Here is a 16,823-nt window from a genome sequence, read left to right as displayed (position 1 = left end):
CGCCCACTTTTCTTCGTATTTACATTACAATTAGGTCTAATATCTTCCCCTATACTTTCCTTGGCATTATTGTCTGTTACATCTCAATATTATTGTGTAAAAACACGAAAAAACGAACCCTTAGGTATACACTTCTTCCCTTATTCATTAACAAGGGTCTCATACTGGCAGGCTTCGTGCCTTTAGGTTGTATACAAGGGACCATTGGTCAGCTGCCCATTCGTAACACGTTCACGTGCTACGTGACGCAAAACAGCCTCAAAAAGAGTGTACCACACTCGCCGACACGGCTACTGGTGACACTGACTGACACTCCCACGTTTATTTTACAAATAAACCCAATAAAGTGGCTGGGAGATAGCTGTCGTGATAAATCAGTGGTAGAGCATTGAACACGTCATTCGAAGGTCGCCGGTTTAGATCCTGCCCTTGGCAAGTACTGTTTTCGCCCACTTTTCTTCGTATTTACATTACAATTTGGTCTAATATCTTCCCCTATACTTTCCTTGGCATTAGTGTCTGTTACATCTCAATAATATTGTGTAAAAACACGGAAAAACGAGCCCTTAGGTATACACTTCTTCCCATATTCATTAACGAGGGTCTCGTACTGGCAGACTTCGTGCCTTTAGGTTGTATACGAGGGACTATTGGTCAGCTGCCTACTCGTAACACGTTCACGTGCTACGTGACGCCAAATAGGCTCAAAAAGAGTGTGCCACACTCGCCGCCATGGCTACTGGTGGCGCTGACCGACACTCCCATGTTTAATTCACATATAAACCATATAAAGTGGCTAGAGGAAAGCTGTCGTGGTAGCTCAGTGGTAAAGCATCGAACGCGTCATCCGAAGGTCGCAGGTTTGGATCCTGCCCAAGGCAAGTTCTTTTTCACCAACTTTTCTTCGTATTTACACTACAATTAGGTCTAATATCTTGCCCTATACTTTCCTTGGCAAGATTTAGTGCCTTTAGGTTGTTTACGAAAGACTATTGGTCAGCTGCCCACTCGTCACAGGTTCACAAGCTACGTGACGCCAAACAGGCTCAAAAAGAATGTGCCACACTCGCCGCCATGGCTACTGGTGGCGCAGACCGACACTCTCATGTTTAATTCACATATAAACGCAATAAAGTGGCTGTAGGACAGCTGTCGTGGTAGCTCAGTGGTAAAGCATCGAACGCGTCAATCGAAGGTCGCAGGTTCGGATCCTGCCCACGGCAAGTTCTTTTTCACCCACTTTTCTTCGTATTTACATTACAATTAGGTCTAATATCTTCCCCTATACTTTACTTGGCATTATTGTCTGTTACATCTCAATAATATTGTGTAAAAACACGGAAAAACGAGCCTTTAGGTATGCACTTCTTCCCTTATTCATTAACGAGGGTCTCATACTGGCAGACTTCGCGCCTTTAGGTTGTATACAAGGGACCATTGGTCAGCTGCCCATTCGTAACACGTTCACGTGCTACGTGACGCAAAACAGCCTCAAAAAGAGTGTACCACGTTCGCCGTCATGGCTACTTGTGACGCTGACTGACACTCCCACGTTTATTTCACAAATAACCCTATAAAGTGGCTCGGGGGATAGCTGTCGTGATAAATAAGTGGTAGAGCATTGAACACGTCATTCGAAGGTTGCCGGCTCAGATCCTGCACATGGCAAGTAATCTTTTCGCCCACTTTTCTTCGTATACAATACAATTTGGTCTAATATCTTCTCGTATACTTTCCTTTGCATTATTGTATGTTAGATCTCCTTAATATTGTGTGAAAACACGGAAAAACGAGCTCTTGGGTATACACTTCTTTCCTTACTCATTAACGAGGATTTCTTACTGGCAGACTTAGTGCATTTAGGTTGTATACGAGGGACTATTGGTCAGCTGCCTACTCGTAACACGTTCACGTGCTACGTTACGCCAATTGGGCTCAAAAAGAGTGTGCCACACTCGCCACCATGGCTACTGGTGGCGCTGACTGACACTTCCCCGTTTAATTCACATATAAACCCTATAAAGTTGCTGGCGGGGATAGCTGTCGTGGTAAATCAGTGGTAGAGCATCGAACGCGTCATTCGAAGGTCACACGTTTTGATCCTCCCCAAGGTAAGTTATCTTTTCACCCACTTTTCTTCCTATTTACAATAACATTTGGTCTAATATCTTCCCCTATACTTTCCTTGGCATTATTGTCTCTTATATATCATTATTATTGTATAAAAACACGGAAAAACGAGCCCTTAGGTATACACTTCTTTCCTCATTCATTACCGAGGGTCTCGTACTGGCAGACTTAGTGCCTTTAGGGGTTATGCGAGAGACTATTGGTCAGCTGCCCACTCGTAACAAGTTCACGTGCTACGTGACGCCAAACAGGCTCAAAAAGAGTGTGCCCCACTCACCGCCAGGGCTACTGGTGGCGCTGACTCATACTCCTACATTTATTTCACATATAAACCCTATAAAGTGGCCGGGGAGATAGCTCTCGTGGTAACTCAGTGGTAGAGCCTCGAACGCATGATTCGAAGGTCGCAAGCTCAGATTCTACGCACAGCAAATTATCTTTTCAACCATTTTTCTTCATAAATACAGTACAATTTGATCTAATGCCTTGCCCTATACTTTTCTTGGCAATATTATCGGTTAGATCTCATTTTTATTGTTTAAAAACACAAAAAACGAGCCCTTAGGTATACACGTTTTCTTTACTTATTAACGAGGGTCTCGTACTGGCAGACTTAGTGCCTTTAGGTTGTATACGAGGGACTATTCGTCAGCTGCCTACTCGTAACACGTTCACATGCTACGTGACGCCAAATAGGCTCAAAAAGAGTGCGCCACACTCGCCGCCATGGCTACTGGTGGCGCTGAACGACATTCCCATGTTTAATTCACATATAAACCATATAAAGTGGCCGGGGAGATAGCTGTCGTGGTAACTCAGTGGTAGAGCATCGAACGCATCATTCGAAGGTCGCAAGCTCAGATTCTACGCACAGCAACTTATCTTTTCACCCACTTTTCTTCATATTTACATTACAATTTGGTCTAATGTCTTGCCCTATACTTTCCTTGGCAATATTGTCTGTTAGATCTCATTTTTATTGTTTAAAAACACGGGAAAACGAGCCCTTAGGTATACACGTTTTCTTTACTTATTAACGAGGGTCTCGTACTGGCAGACTTAGTGCCTTTAGGTTGTATACGAGGGACTATTGGTCAGCTGCCCACTCGTAACACGTTCACGTGCTACGTGACGTCAATTAGGCTCAAAAAGACTGTGCCACACTCGCCGCCAGGAATAATGGTGACACTGACTGACACTCCCACGTTTATTTCACAAATAAACCCTATAAAGTGGCTGGGGGATAGCTGTCGTGATAAATCAGTGGTAGAGCATTGAACACGTCATTCGAAGGTCGCCGGTTCAGATCCTGCCCATGGCAAGTGATCTTTTCGCCCACTTTTCTTCGTATTTACATTACAACTTGGTCTAATATCTTCCCCTATACTTTCCTTGGCATTATTGTCTGTTACATCTCAATAATATTGTGTAAAAACACGGAAAAACGAGCCTTTAGGTATACACTTCTTCCCTTACTCATTAACGAGGGTCTCGTACTGGCAGACTTCGTGCCTTTAGGTTGTATACGAGGGACTATTCGTCAGCTGCCTACTCGTAACACGTTCACGTGCTACGTGACGCCAAATAGGCTCAAAAAGAGTGTGCCACACTCGCCCCCATGGCTACTGGTGGCGCTGACCGACACTCCCATTTTAATTCACATATAAACCATATCAAGTGGCCAGGGAGATAGCTGTCGTGGTAACTCAGTGGTAGAGCATCGAACGCATCATTCGAAGGTCGCAAGCTCAGATTCTACGCACAGCAACTTATCTTTTCACCCACTTTTCTTCATATTTACATTACAATTTGGTCTAATGTCTTGCCCTATACTTTCCTTGGCAATATAGTCTGTTAGATCTCATTTTTATTGTTTGAAAACACGGGAAAACGAGCCCTTAGGTATACACGTTTTCTTTACTTATTAACGAGGGTCTCGTACTGGCAGACTTAGTGCCTTTAGGATGTATACGAGGGACTATTGGTCAGCTGCCTACTCGTAACACGTTCACGTGCTACGTGACGCCAATTAGGCTCAAAAAGAGTGTGGCACACTCACCGCCATGGCTACTGGTGGCGCTGACTGACACTTCAACGTTTAATTCACATATAAAACCTATAAAGTGGCTGGGGGGATAGCTGTCGTGGTAGCTCAGTGGTAGAGCATAGAACGTCATTCGAAGGTCGCAGGTTCGAATCCTGCCCACGGCAAGTTATCTTTTTCCCAACTTTTCTTCGTATTTACATTAAAATTTGGTCTACTATCTTCCCCTATAATTTCCTTGGCATAATATTGTGTAAAAACACGGATAAACGAGCCCTTAGGTTCACTTCTTCCCTTATTCATTAACGAGGGTCTCCTACTGGCAGACGTCGTGCCTTTAGGTTGTATACAAAAGACCATTGGTCAGCTGCCCATTCGTAACACGTTCACGTGCTACGTGACGCCAAAAAGCCTCAAACGAGTGTACCACCCTCGCCGCCATGGCTACTGGTGACGCTGACTGACACTCCCACGTTTATTTCACAAATAAACCCTAAAAAGTGGCTGGGGGGATAGCTGTCGTGGTAAGTCAGTGGTAGAGCAATGAACACGTCATTCGAAGGTCCTAGGTTCAGATCTTGCCCATGGCAAGTACTCTTTTCACCCACTTTTCTTCGTATTTACATTACAATTTGTTCTAATATCTTCTCGTATACATTTCATGGCATTATTGTCTGTTAGATCTCCTTAATATTGTGTGAAAACACGGAAAAACGAGCCCTTGGGCATACACTTCTTTCCTTACTCATTAACGAGGGTCTCGTACTGACAGAATTAGTGCCTTTAGGTTGTATACGAGAGACTATTGGTCAGCTGCCCACTCGTAACAAGTTCACGTGCTACGTGACGCCAAACAGGCTCAAAAAGTGTGTGCCCCACTCACCGCCATGGCTACTGGTGGGGCTGACTCATGCTCCTACATTTAATTCACATATAAACCCTATAAAGTGGCCGTGGGGATAGCTGTCGGGGTAACTCAGTGGTAGAGCATCGAACGCGTCATTCGAAGGTCGCAAGCTCAGATCTTACGCACAGGAAGTTATCTTTTCACCCACTTTTCTTCATATTTACAGTACAATTTGGTCCAATGTCTTCCCGTATACTTTCCTTGGCAATATTGTATGTTAGGTCTCATTTTTATTGTGTAAAAACACGGAAAACGAGCCCTTAGGTATACACGTTTTCTTTACTTATTAACGAGGGTCTCCTACTGGCAGCTTTAGTGCCTTTAGGTTGTATACGAGGGACTATTGGTCAGCTGCCTACTCGTAACACGTTCACGTGACGCCAATTACGCTCAAAAAGAGTGGGCCACATTCGCCGCCATGGCTACTGGTGGCGCTGACTGACACTTCAACGTGTAATTCACATATAAACCCTTTAGAGTGGCTGGAGGGAGAGCTGTCGTGGTAGCTCAGTGGTAGAGCATTTAACGTCATTCGAAGGTTGCAGGTTCGAATCCTGCCTACGGCAAGTTATCCTTTTCCCCACTTTTCTTCGTATTTACATTAAACTTTGGTCTACTACCTTCCCCTATAATTTCCTTGACATTATTGTCTGTGAGATCTCATTATTATTGTGTAAAAACACGGAAAAACGAGCACTTAGGTATACACGTTTTCTTTACTTATTAACGAGGGTCTCGTACTGGCAGACTTAGTGCCTTTAGGTTGTATACGAGGGACTATTGGTCAGCTGCCTACTCGTAACACGTTCACGTGCTACGTGACCCCAATTAGGCTCAAAAAGAGTGTGCCACACTCGCCGCCATGGGTACTGGTGGCGCTGACTGACACTTCAACGTTTATTTCACATATAAACCCTATAAAGTGGCCGGGGGGATAGCTGTCATGGTAACTCAATGGTAAAGCATCGAACGCGTCATTCGAAGGACGCAGATTTGGATCTTGCCCACGCAAGTTCTTTTTCACCCACTTTTCTTCGTATTTACATTAAAATTTGGTCTACTACCTTCCCCTATAATTTCCTTGGCATTATTGTCTGTGAGATCTCATTATTATTGTGTAAAAACACGGAAAAACGAGCGCTTAGGTATACACTTCTTCCCTTATTCATTAACGAGGGTCTCGTACTGGCACACTTTGTGCCTTTAGGTTGTATACAAGGGACCATTGGTAAGCTGCCCATTCGTAACACGTTCACGTGCTACGTGACGCCAAACAGGCTCAAAAAGAGTGTGCCCCACTCACCGCCATGGCTACTGGTGACGCTGACTGACACTCCCACGTTTATTTCACAAATAAACCCTATAACGTGGCTGGGGGGATAGCTGTCGTGATAAATCAGTGGTAGAGCATTGAACACGTCATTCGAAGGTTGCCGGTTCAGATCCTGCACATGGCAAGTAATCTTTTCGCCCACTTTTCTTCGTATACAATACAATTTGGTCTAATATCTTCTCGTATACTTTCCTTGGCATTATTGTATGTTAGATCTCCTTAATATTGTGTGAAAACACGGAAAAACGAGCTCTTGGGTATACACTTCTTTCCTTACTAATTAACGAGGATTTCTTACTGGCAGACTTAGTGCATTTAGGTTGTATACGAGGAACTATTGGTCAGCTGCCCACTCGTAACACGTTCACGTGCTACGTGACGCCAATTAGGCTCAAAAAGAGTGTGCCACACTCGCCGCCATGGCTACTGGTGGCGCTGACTGACACTTCCCCGTTTAATTCACATATTGCCGCATGTTGTTAGGCACCTACCGAAGTCTTGCCCCGCTTCCTGCTCTTATGAATTCTGCCACACCAACTGACAAGCCAAACGCGCCATGCAACGCTGGCTGCAGGTGTCTCCACATCACGCGCTGGACAAGGAACGCTGGTGGTTTTTCGAGGAGCTGCCACACCAACTGACAAGCCAAACGCGCCAAGCTAAACGCGCCAAGCTAAACGCGCCAACACGCCATGCAACGCTGGCTGCAGGTGTCTCCACATCACGCGCTGGACAAGGAACGCTGGTGGTTTTTCGAGGAGCAGCTCGAGGCGAGACGCAAGAGAAGTTGACGAGGTTTTGACCAGTGAGCTCACGACCTTTGTGTGTTTAGTTGACGGGCACAAGTTCGCCATTAATAAATAGCTGTTTTAGCTTCCGGCACTGTATTTGTTCGTTACAAACTGGTGGAGGTGCGGGGTAATGATTCCAAGCCCATCTCAGCATAGGGAACATAGCCCAGAACCCCGAAGGTTGGAGCCAGCGCTGTTGACTCCCGTACACCAACGAACGAGTCGTCGGCTACGAGGTGAGCAGCCCGAGTTTGGTGCCCTCTTCGATTCTTCGAGACCAGCGGAGGACGTAAGTTCCGGAGCCCCTGCAATGGCCACCCAAGCGAGTTCACTTCCATCGCATATCGTCATGGACCCACCCCACATACCAGAGGTATTTCATGGTGATATTTTCGAGGATTCCGAGGACTGGCTTGACGGTTTCGAACGCGTTGCCAGACTGAACGGTTGGAACGAAGACAGGAAACTTCGCTACGTCTACGTGGCACTGCAAGATTCTGCACGTACGTGGTTCGAAAACCACGAAGCGTCCTTATTATCGTGGGACGACTTTCGAAGAGAGTTTCTTGCTACGTACCCAAACACGGACCGCAAAGAAAAGACAGAGGCCGCTCTTCAGACGCGGAACCAACGGAACAACGAGAGCGTCGCCATGTACATTGAAGACATGTCTCGGCTGTTCCGCCGGGCCGACCCGAACATGGCTGAGGAAAAGAAGTTGCGGCACCTGATGCGTGGAGTGAAGGAGGAGCTTTTTGCAGGCCTGGTGCGTAATCCACCGCGCTCTCTTGCTGAGTTCAGATCAGAGGCAACCATGATAGAAAAGACCCTGCAGCAGCGCGCGCGCCAATACAACCGGGACGTAAGCGTCTCATCTGTTAGCGCGGCGTCGACAACCCTCACGAGTAACATTGATCTCTTGCGTGAAATGGTGAGGGCTGTCGTAAGGGAAGAACTTCAGAAAATACAAATGACTCAAGCTCATCCAGCGATGTCCTCACTTGCCGACGTTGTGCGCGAAGAAGTGCGGCAAGTGGTTCTACAACCACAACCTCAGGTTCTACAGCGCGCACAACCGGAGCCTCCGCCTCAGTTGTCGTACGCGCAAGCTGTACGACAGGACCTCGGACGCATGAATCGGACGGCTGCGACTGCTGTGATGCCTCCGACGTTTTCTCCGAGTACGCCGCTACCCATGCCGTAAGCAAGACCACGTAAGAGCGATGTATGGCGCACTGTAGACCGGCGGCCCCTTTGCTACCACTGCGGAGAAGCAGGTCACCTTTACCGGGCGTGCCAGTATCGTCGAGCGGGACTGCGTGGTTTTCCAGTCAATGCACCATGCCCACGGAACGGTGAACGGCCCTACGAAATCGAAGAATACTTGTCTTCACGCTATTCCCCTCAAGACACGCAACAACGGGAGTCGCGTTCGACAGCACCGATGCGCTATCGGTCGCCGAGTCCTCGTCCGTCATCAAATCTCCGAAGATCACGTTCACCTAGCCCGCGGCGGGAAAACTAGAGCCAGCGACCTCTGGAGGTGAGGCCGCTGATATACTGACAACTGAAGACCCTCCATTGTTAGCCCGACAGGACGGTGGCAGTTACGCAACGACGGTCAAGTGCAGTAGTAGCGACGTTACCTCCGAGATATTAGTCACGATCGACGACGTCGAGGCCGTTGCGCTAATAGATACTGGTGCAGACTATTCCGTTGTCAGTAATGCTCTCGCAAAGAAGCTTAAGAAGGTGATGACCGAGTGGACCGGACCTCAGATACGTACCGCTGGAGGGCACTTAGTTAGCCCCGTGGGGTTATGCACCGCAAGGATAGGAATAAGAGGATTTGTGTATGTCGGCAGCTTTATTGTGCTTCCTGAGTGCTCCCGGGAACTGATTAGAGGCATGGACTTTTTGCAAACAAACAGTGCAGTCATTGACTTGCAAGAGTCCCAGGTTTCCTTTTCTACGGAGAATGCCATCGCCTTCTGTCATGCGGAAAAACCAATCGTTCTACCTCTCCGCATTGTGGACGAAGATGTAACCGTGCCGCCACGTTCCAGTGTGACCGTTCTTGTGAGGAGTGAAGTTCTTCGTGACTGTGACGGATTAGCTGACGGAAACATCGGACTGCTACTAGAAAAAGGACTATGCATGGCAAGAGGCCTGGTGAGCCTTCGTGATGGATGTGCGTATGTCCTATTAACTAACTTTCGAAATGAGCTGCAGCATGTTGCGAAGGGAACATCCGTAGCATCGCTGCATGAGTACGTGCAAGTCTCAGATGTTTGCACTCTTGACAAAGCTTCAGAGACAGTAGATAACGTACTCCAGTCAGTAGACATTGACAGAGAGCTCTCGTCATCTCAGAAGCAACAGATTGCGGACCTCATCACAGAGTTCGCCGAGTGCTTCTCCACCTCGTCGAAAGTCGGACGTACTCCCGCCGCAAAGCACCGTATCGTGGTCGAAGAACACGTGAGACCTGTGCATCAGCGCCCATACCGAGTAGCGCCAAAAGAAAGGGAAGCCATCAAGAACCAAGTGCAGGAAATGCTCAACGATGATGTAATCCAGCCATCCAACAGTCCGTGGGCATCACCGGTAGTGCTAGTCAAAAAGAAGGACAACACTCTGCGGTTTTGCGTTGACTACAGAAAGCTGAACCAAGTCACAAAGCGCGATGTTTACCCCCTTCCGCGGATCGATGATGCCTTGGATAAGTTACGCAATGCTCATTTCTTTTCATCATTGGACTTAAAAAGTGGATATTGGCAGATCGAGGTGGACGAACGAGATCGCGAGAAGACGGCGTTTGTGACCCCAGACGGACTATACGAGTTCAAAGTGCTCCCTTTCGGTTTGTGCTCTGCTCCCGCTACCTTCCAAAGGATGATGGACACTGTGCTCTCCGGACTCAAGTGGCAATCGTGTCTCGTCTACCTCGACGATGTAGTGGTTTTTTCTTCAACCTTCGACCAGCACATCGACCGACTGAGAATGGTACTGGATGCCATTCGCGTGGCAGCACTGACCATCAAACCGCAAAAGTGTCACTTTGGATTTCGTCAGCTTCGGTTCCTCGGGCACATAGTTAGTGCGGAAGGCATCCGCCCAGACCCGGAAAAGATTGCAGCAGTTGAAAAATTTCCGAAACCGCAAGACAAAAAGGCCGTCAGACGATTCCTGGGACTATGTGCCTACTACAGACGCTTTGTTGAAAACTTTGCTAAAATCGCTGAGCCTTTGACACGGCTAACAAAAGAAAGTGTACCATTCTCTTGGCGGGAGGAACAAGAAGCGGCTTTCTCAGAGTTGCGACGCCGTTTGCAGTCTCCTCCAATACTTGCACATTTTGACGAAGAGGCCGATACAGACATACATACCGACGCGAGTAACGTTGGCCTCGGTGCCATCCTCGTTCAGTGGCAGAATGGAGAAGAAAAGGTCATTGCTTACGCGAGCCGCACTCTATCGAATGCTGAGTCTAATTACTCAGCGACAGAGAAAGAGTGTCTCGCAGTTATATGGGCCATCAGCAAGTTTCGCCCATACCTCTACGGCAGACCGTTTCGAGCAATCAGTGATCATCATTCATTGTGTTGGCTGGCAAACATCAAGGACCCTTCAGGAAGACTTGCTAGATGGAGCCTGCGTCTGCAGGAACACGACATCACTGTGGTCTACAAGTCCGGTCTCAAGCACAATGACGCGGATTGCCTGTCTCGCGCACCTGTTGAGTCTCCATCATCTGACCAAGAACAAGACATCCCATTTCTTGGAGTTCTGAATGTGTCGGACATGGCTCGTCTTCAGCAAGAGGACCCGGAACTACGCCCGCTTATCCAATACTTGGAGGGTCACGAAATTGAGGTACCACGAGTTTTCGTCCGTGGTTTGACATCCTATGTCGTCCGGAACGACGTCCTATACAAGCGCAACTTCGTAAACACCGGTGAGACGTTTCTGCTTCTTGTACCATCATCACTGCGAGCAGAAATCTTAGAAGCGTGTCATGACGACCCATCGGCTGGCCATATGGGTAGTAGTCGCACTTTGGCCAGAATTCGCCGCAAGTATTATTGGCCGAAATTAAGGGATTCGGTGCACCATTATGTTAAGTCATGCCGCGATTGCAAGAGACGTAAAATACCACCATCGAAACCAGCGGGTCTGTTGCAACCAATAGAGCCACCAAAAGGGCCATCTCAGCAAGTGGGAATGGATTTGCTTGGTCCATTTCCTCTCTCTTCATCGGGAAAGCGCTGGATTGTGGTAGCAACAGACTACATGACTCGATATGCTGAGACATCACCTCTCGCGAAAGGAACGGCGAACGAAGTAGCCCAGTTTTTCGTCACTCAGATTGTACTTCGACATGGCGCACCACAGGTTGTCATTACAGACAAAGGAACAGCATTTACTGCCCGTTTGATGCAGTCTGTTATGAAGCTCACCCACACCGATCATAGAAAAACTACAGCATACCATCCGCAAACAAACGGATTAACCGAAAGGCTCAATAGAACTCTCGCCGACATGATCTCGATGTATGTGGACGTTGAGCACCAGACATGGGACAGTATTTTGCCTTATGCAACATTTGCGTCTAATACCGCAGTACAGGAAACGACACATTTCACGCCATTTCAACTTGTTTATGGTCGGACGGTCACAACGACCTTAGACGCGATGTTACCTATCAACGATTCGAATGAGAGTGACCCACACATCAGTGACTACATAGAAAGGGCAGAAGAGGCACGGCAATTGGCAAGACATCGTATCATTTTGCAACAAGGCTCCGATGCAAGTCGCTATAATCTGAAGCGGAAAGACGTACAGTACAACCCCGGAGACAAAGTGTGGGTGTGGACACCTATACGCGCACCTGGCCTATCGGAAAAACTGATGCGGCGCTATTTCGGCCCTTACAAAGTACTTCGCCAGTTAGGCACGCTAAACTACGAAGTAATTCCTGAAGGGCAAGTGTGCTCAACCCGACGCAGGAATCGCCCAGAAGTCGTACATGTAGTACGAATGAAACCGTACTACGAAAGGCACTGAACGAGACAACTGATATATGTGCTCAAACATCAGATAAATACTCCTTTACAAAACTGTTCGACGTCAGCGTACGCATCGGGACGATGCGTTTCGGGAGGGGGACTAATGCCGCATGTTGTTAGGCACCTACCGAAGTCTTGCCCCGCTTCCTGCTCTTATGAATTCTGCCACACCAACTGACAAGCCAAACGCGCCAAGCTAAACGCGCCAACGCGCCATGCAACGCTGGCTGCAGGTGTCTCCACATCACGCGCTGGACAAGGAACGCTGGTGGTTTTTCGAGGAGCTGCCACACCAACTGACAAGCCAAACGCGCCAAGCTAAACGCGCCAAGCTAAACGCGCCAACACGCCATGCAACGCTGGCTGCAGGTGTCTCCACATCACGCGCTGGACAAGGAACGCTGGTGGTTTTTCGAGGAGCAGCTCGAGGCGAGACGCAAGAGAAGTTGACGAGGTTTTGACCAGTGAGCTCACGACCTTTGTGTGTTTAGTTGACGGGCACAAGTTCGCCATTAATAAATAGCTGTTTTAGCTTCCGGCACTGTATTTGTTCGTTACAATATAAACCCTATAAAGTGGCTGGGGGGATAGCTGTCGTGGTAAATCAGTGGTAGAGCATTGAACGCGTCATTCGAAGGTCACAGGTTTTGATCCTCCCCAAGGTAAGTTATCTTTTCACCCACTTTTCTTCATATTTACAATAACATTTGGTCTAATATCTTCCCCTATACTTTCCTTGGCATTATTGTCTGTTATATATCATTATTATTGTATAAACACACGGAAAAACGAGCCCTTAGGTATACACTTCTTTCCTTATTCATTACCGAGGGTCTCGTACTGGCAGACTTAGTGCCTTTAGGGGTTATGCGAAAGACTATTGGTCAGCTGCCCACTCGTAACAAGTTCACGTGCTACGTGACGCCAAACAGGCTCAAAAAGAGTGTGCCCCACTCACCGCCAGGGCTACTGGTGGCGCTGACTCATACTCCTACAATTATTTCACATATAAACCCTATAAAGTGGCCGGGGAGATAGCTCTCGTGGTAACTCAGTGGTAGAGCCTCGAACGCATGATTCTAAGGTCGCAAGCTCAGATTCTACGCACAGCAAATTATCTTTTCACCCATTTTTCTTCATAAATACAGCACAATTTGGTCTAATGCCTTACCCTATACTTTCCTTGGCAATATTATCGATTAGATCTCATTTTTATTGTTTAAAAACACGAAAAATGAGCCCTTAGGTATACAAGTTTTCTTTACTTATTAACGAGGGTCTCGTACTGGCAGACTTAGTGCCTTTAGGTTGTATGCGAGGGACTATTGGTCAGCTGCCTACTCGTAACACGTTCACATGCTACGTGATGCCAATTAGGCTCAAAAAGAGTGTGCCACACTCGCCGATATGGCTACTGGTGGCGCTGACTGACACTTCAACGTTTAATTCACTTATAAACCCTATAAAGCGGCGGGAGGAGATAGCTGTCGTGGTAGCTCAGTGGTAGAGCATTGAACGTCATTCGAAGGTCGCAGGTTCAAATCCTGCCCACGGCAAGTTATCTTTTTCCCAACTTTTCTTCGTATTTACATTAAAATTTGGTCTAATATCTTCCCCTATACTTTCCTTGGCATTATTTTCTGTTACATCTCAATAATACTGTGTAAAAACACGGAAAAACGAGCCCTTATGTATACACTTCTTCCCTTATTCATTAACGAGGGTCTCATACTGGCAGACTTCGTGCCTTTAGGTTGTATACAAGGGACCATTGGTCAGCTGCCCATTCGTAACACGTTCACGTGCTACGTGACGCAAAACAGCCTCAAAAAGAGTGTACCACACTCGCCGCCACGGCTACTGGTGACACTGACTGACATTCCCACGCTTATTTTACAAATAAACCCAATAAAGTGGCTGGGAGATAGCTGTCGTGATAAATCAGTGGTAGAGCATTGAACACGTCATTCGAAGGTCGCAGGTTCAGATCCTGCCCATGGCAAGTAATCTTTTCGCCCACTTTTCTTCGTATTTACTTTACAATTTGGTCTAATTTCTTCCCCTATACTTTCCTTGGCAATATTGTCTGTTACATCTCAATAATATTGTGTAAAAACACGGAAAAACGAGCCTTTAGGTATACACTTCTTTCTTCACTCATTAACGAGGGTCTCGTACTGGCAGACTTCGTGCCTTTAGGTTGTATACGAGGGACTATTGGTCAGCTGCCTACTCGTAACACGTTCACGTGCTACGTGACGCCAAATAGGCTCAAAAAGAGTGTGCCACACTCGCCGCCATGGCTACTGGTGGCGCTGACCGACACTCCCATGTTTAATTCACATATAAACCATATAAAGTGGCTGGAGGAAAGCTGTCGTGGTAGCTCAGTGGTAAAGCATCGAACGCGTCATCCGAAGGTCGCAGGTTCGGATCCTGCTCAAGGCAAGTTCTTTTTCACCCACTTTTCTTCGTATTTACACTACAATTAGGTCTAATATCTTGCCCTATATTTTCCTTGGCAAGATTTAGTGCCTTTAGGTTGTTTACAAGAGACTATTTGTCAGCTGCCCACTCGTCACAGGTTCACAAGCTACGTGACGCCAAATAGGCTCAAAAAGAGTGTGCCACACTTGCCGCCATGGCTACTGGTGGCGCTGACCGACACTCTCATGTTTAATTCACATATAAACCCTATAAAGTGGCTGGAGGACAGCTGTCGTGGTAGCTCAGTGGTAAAGCATCGAACGCGTCATTCGAAGGTCGCAGCTTCGGATCCTGCCCACAGCAAGTTCTTTTTCACCCACTTTTCTTCGTATTTACATTACAATTAGGTCTAATATCTTCCCCTATACTTTACTTGGCATTATTGTCTGTTACATCTCAATAATATTGTGTAAAAACACGGAAAAACGAGCCCTTAGGTATGCACTTCTTCCCTTATTCATTAACGAGGGTCTCATACTGGCAGACTTCGTGCCTTTAGGTTGCATACAAGGGACCATTGGTCAGCTGCCCATTCGTAACACGTTCACGTGCTACGTGACGCAAAACAGCCTCAAAAAGATTGTACCACACTCGCCGCCACGGCTACTGGTGACACTGACTGACACTCCCACGTTTATTTTACAAAAAAACCCAATAAAGTGGCTGGGAGATAGCTGTCGTGATAAATCAGTGGTAGAGCATTGAACACGTCATTCGAAGGTCGCCGGTTCAGATTCTGCCCATGGCAAGTAATCTTTTCGCCCACTTTTCTTCGTATTTACATTACAATTTAGTCTAATATCTTCCCCTATACTTTTCTTGGCATTATTGTCTGTTACATCTCAATATTATTGTGTAAAAACACGGAAAAACGAGCCCTTAGGTATACACTTCTTCCCTTACTCATTAACGAGGGTCTCGTACTGGCAGACTTCGTGCATTTGGTTGTATACGAGGGACTATTGGTCAGCTGCCTACTCGTAACACGTTCACGTGCTACGTGACGCCAAATAGGCTCAAAAAGAGTGTGCCACACTCGCCGCCATGGCTACTGTGGCGCTGACCGACACTCCCATGTTTAATTCACATATAAACCATATAAAGTGGCTGGAGGAAACCTGTCGTGGTAGCTCAGTGGTAAAGCATCGAACGCGTCATTCGAAGGTCGCAGGTTCGGATCCTGGCCAAGGCAAGTTCTTTTTCACCCACTTTTCTTCGTATTTACATTACAATTCGGTCTAATATCTTGCCCTATACTTTCCTTGGCAAGATTTAGTGAATTTAGGTTGTTTACGAGAGACTATTGGTCAGCTGCCCACTCGTCACAGGTTCACAAGCTACGTGACGCCAATCAGGCTCAAAAATAGTGTGCCACACTCGCCGCCATGGCTACTGGTGGCGCTGACCGACACTCTCATGTTTAATTCACATATAAACCCTATAAAGTGGCTGGAGGACAGCTGTCGTGGTAGCTCAGTGGTATAGCATCCAACGCGTCATTCGAAGGTCGCAGGTTTGGATCCTGCCCACGGCAAGTTCTTTTTCGCCCACTTTTCTTCGTATACATTACAATTTGGTCTAATATCTTCTCGTATACTTTCCTTGGCATTATTGTATGTTAGATCTCCTTAATATTGTGTGAAAACACGGAAAAACGAGCTCTTGGGTATACACTTCTTTCCTTACTAATTAACGAGGATTTCTTACTGGCAGACTTAGTGCATTTAGGTTGTATATGAGGGACGATTGGTCAGCTGCCCACTCGTAACACGTTCTTGTGCTACGTGACGCCAATTAGGCTCAAAAAGATTGTGCCACACTCGCCGCCATGGCTACTGGTGGCGCTGACTGACACTTCCCCGTTTAAGCCCTATATAAACCCTATAAAGTGGCTGGGGGGATAGCATTCGTGGTAAATCAGTGGTAGAGCATCGAACGCGTCATTCGAAGGTCACAGGTTTCGATCCTCCCCAAGGTAAGTTATCTTTTCACCCACTTTTCTTCATATTTACAATAACATTTGGTCTAATATCTTCCCCTATACTTTTCTTGGCATTAT

The 16,823-nt window shown here is 47.0% G+C and overlaps 1 non-coding gene across 1 annotated transcript; it reads left to right on the top strand.

Annotated features, from left to right (window-relative positions):
• The first annotated feature begins 13,763 nt into the window (after nucleotides 1-13,763).
• On the top strand, nucleotides 13,764-13,833 carry TRNAD-GUC (transfer RNA aspartic acid (anticodon GUC)). Its single transcript has one exon. It is a non-coding gene; the product is annotated as a tRNA-Asp (tRNA).
• The last annotated feature ends 2,990 nt before the right edge of the window (nucleotides 13,834-16,823 follow it).

This window comes from Rhipicephalus microplus, chromosome 7, assembly GCF_043290135.1.
Source record: "Rhipicephalus microplus isolate Deutch F79 chromosome 7, USDA_Rmic, whole genome shotgun sequence".
Taxonomy (NCBI): Eukaryota; Metazoa; Arthropoda; class Arachnida; order Ixodida; family Ixodidae; genus Rhipicephalus; species Rhipicephalus microplus.
The sequence above is the reverse complement of the archived record's forward strand: the minus strand, read 5'-3'. Positions and strand labels throughout refer to the sequence as shown.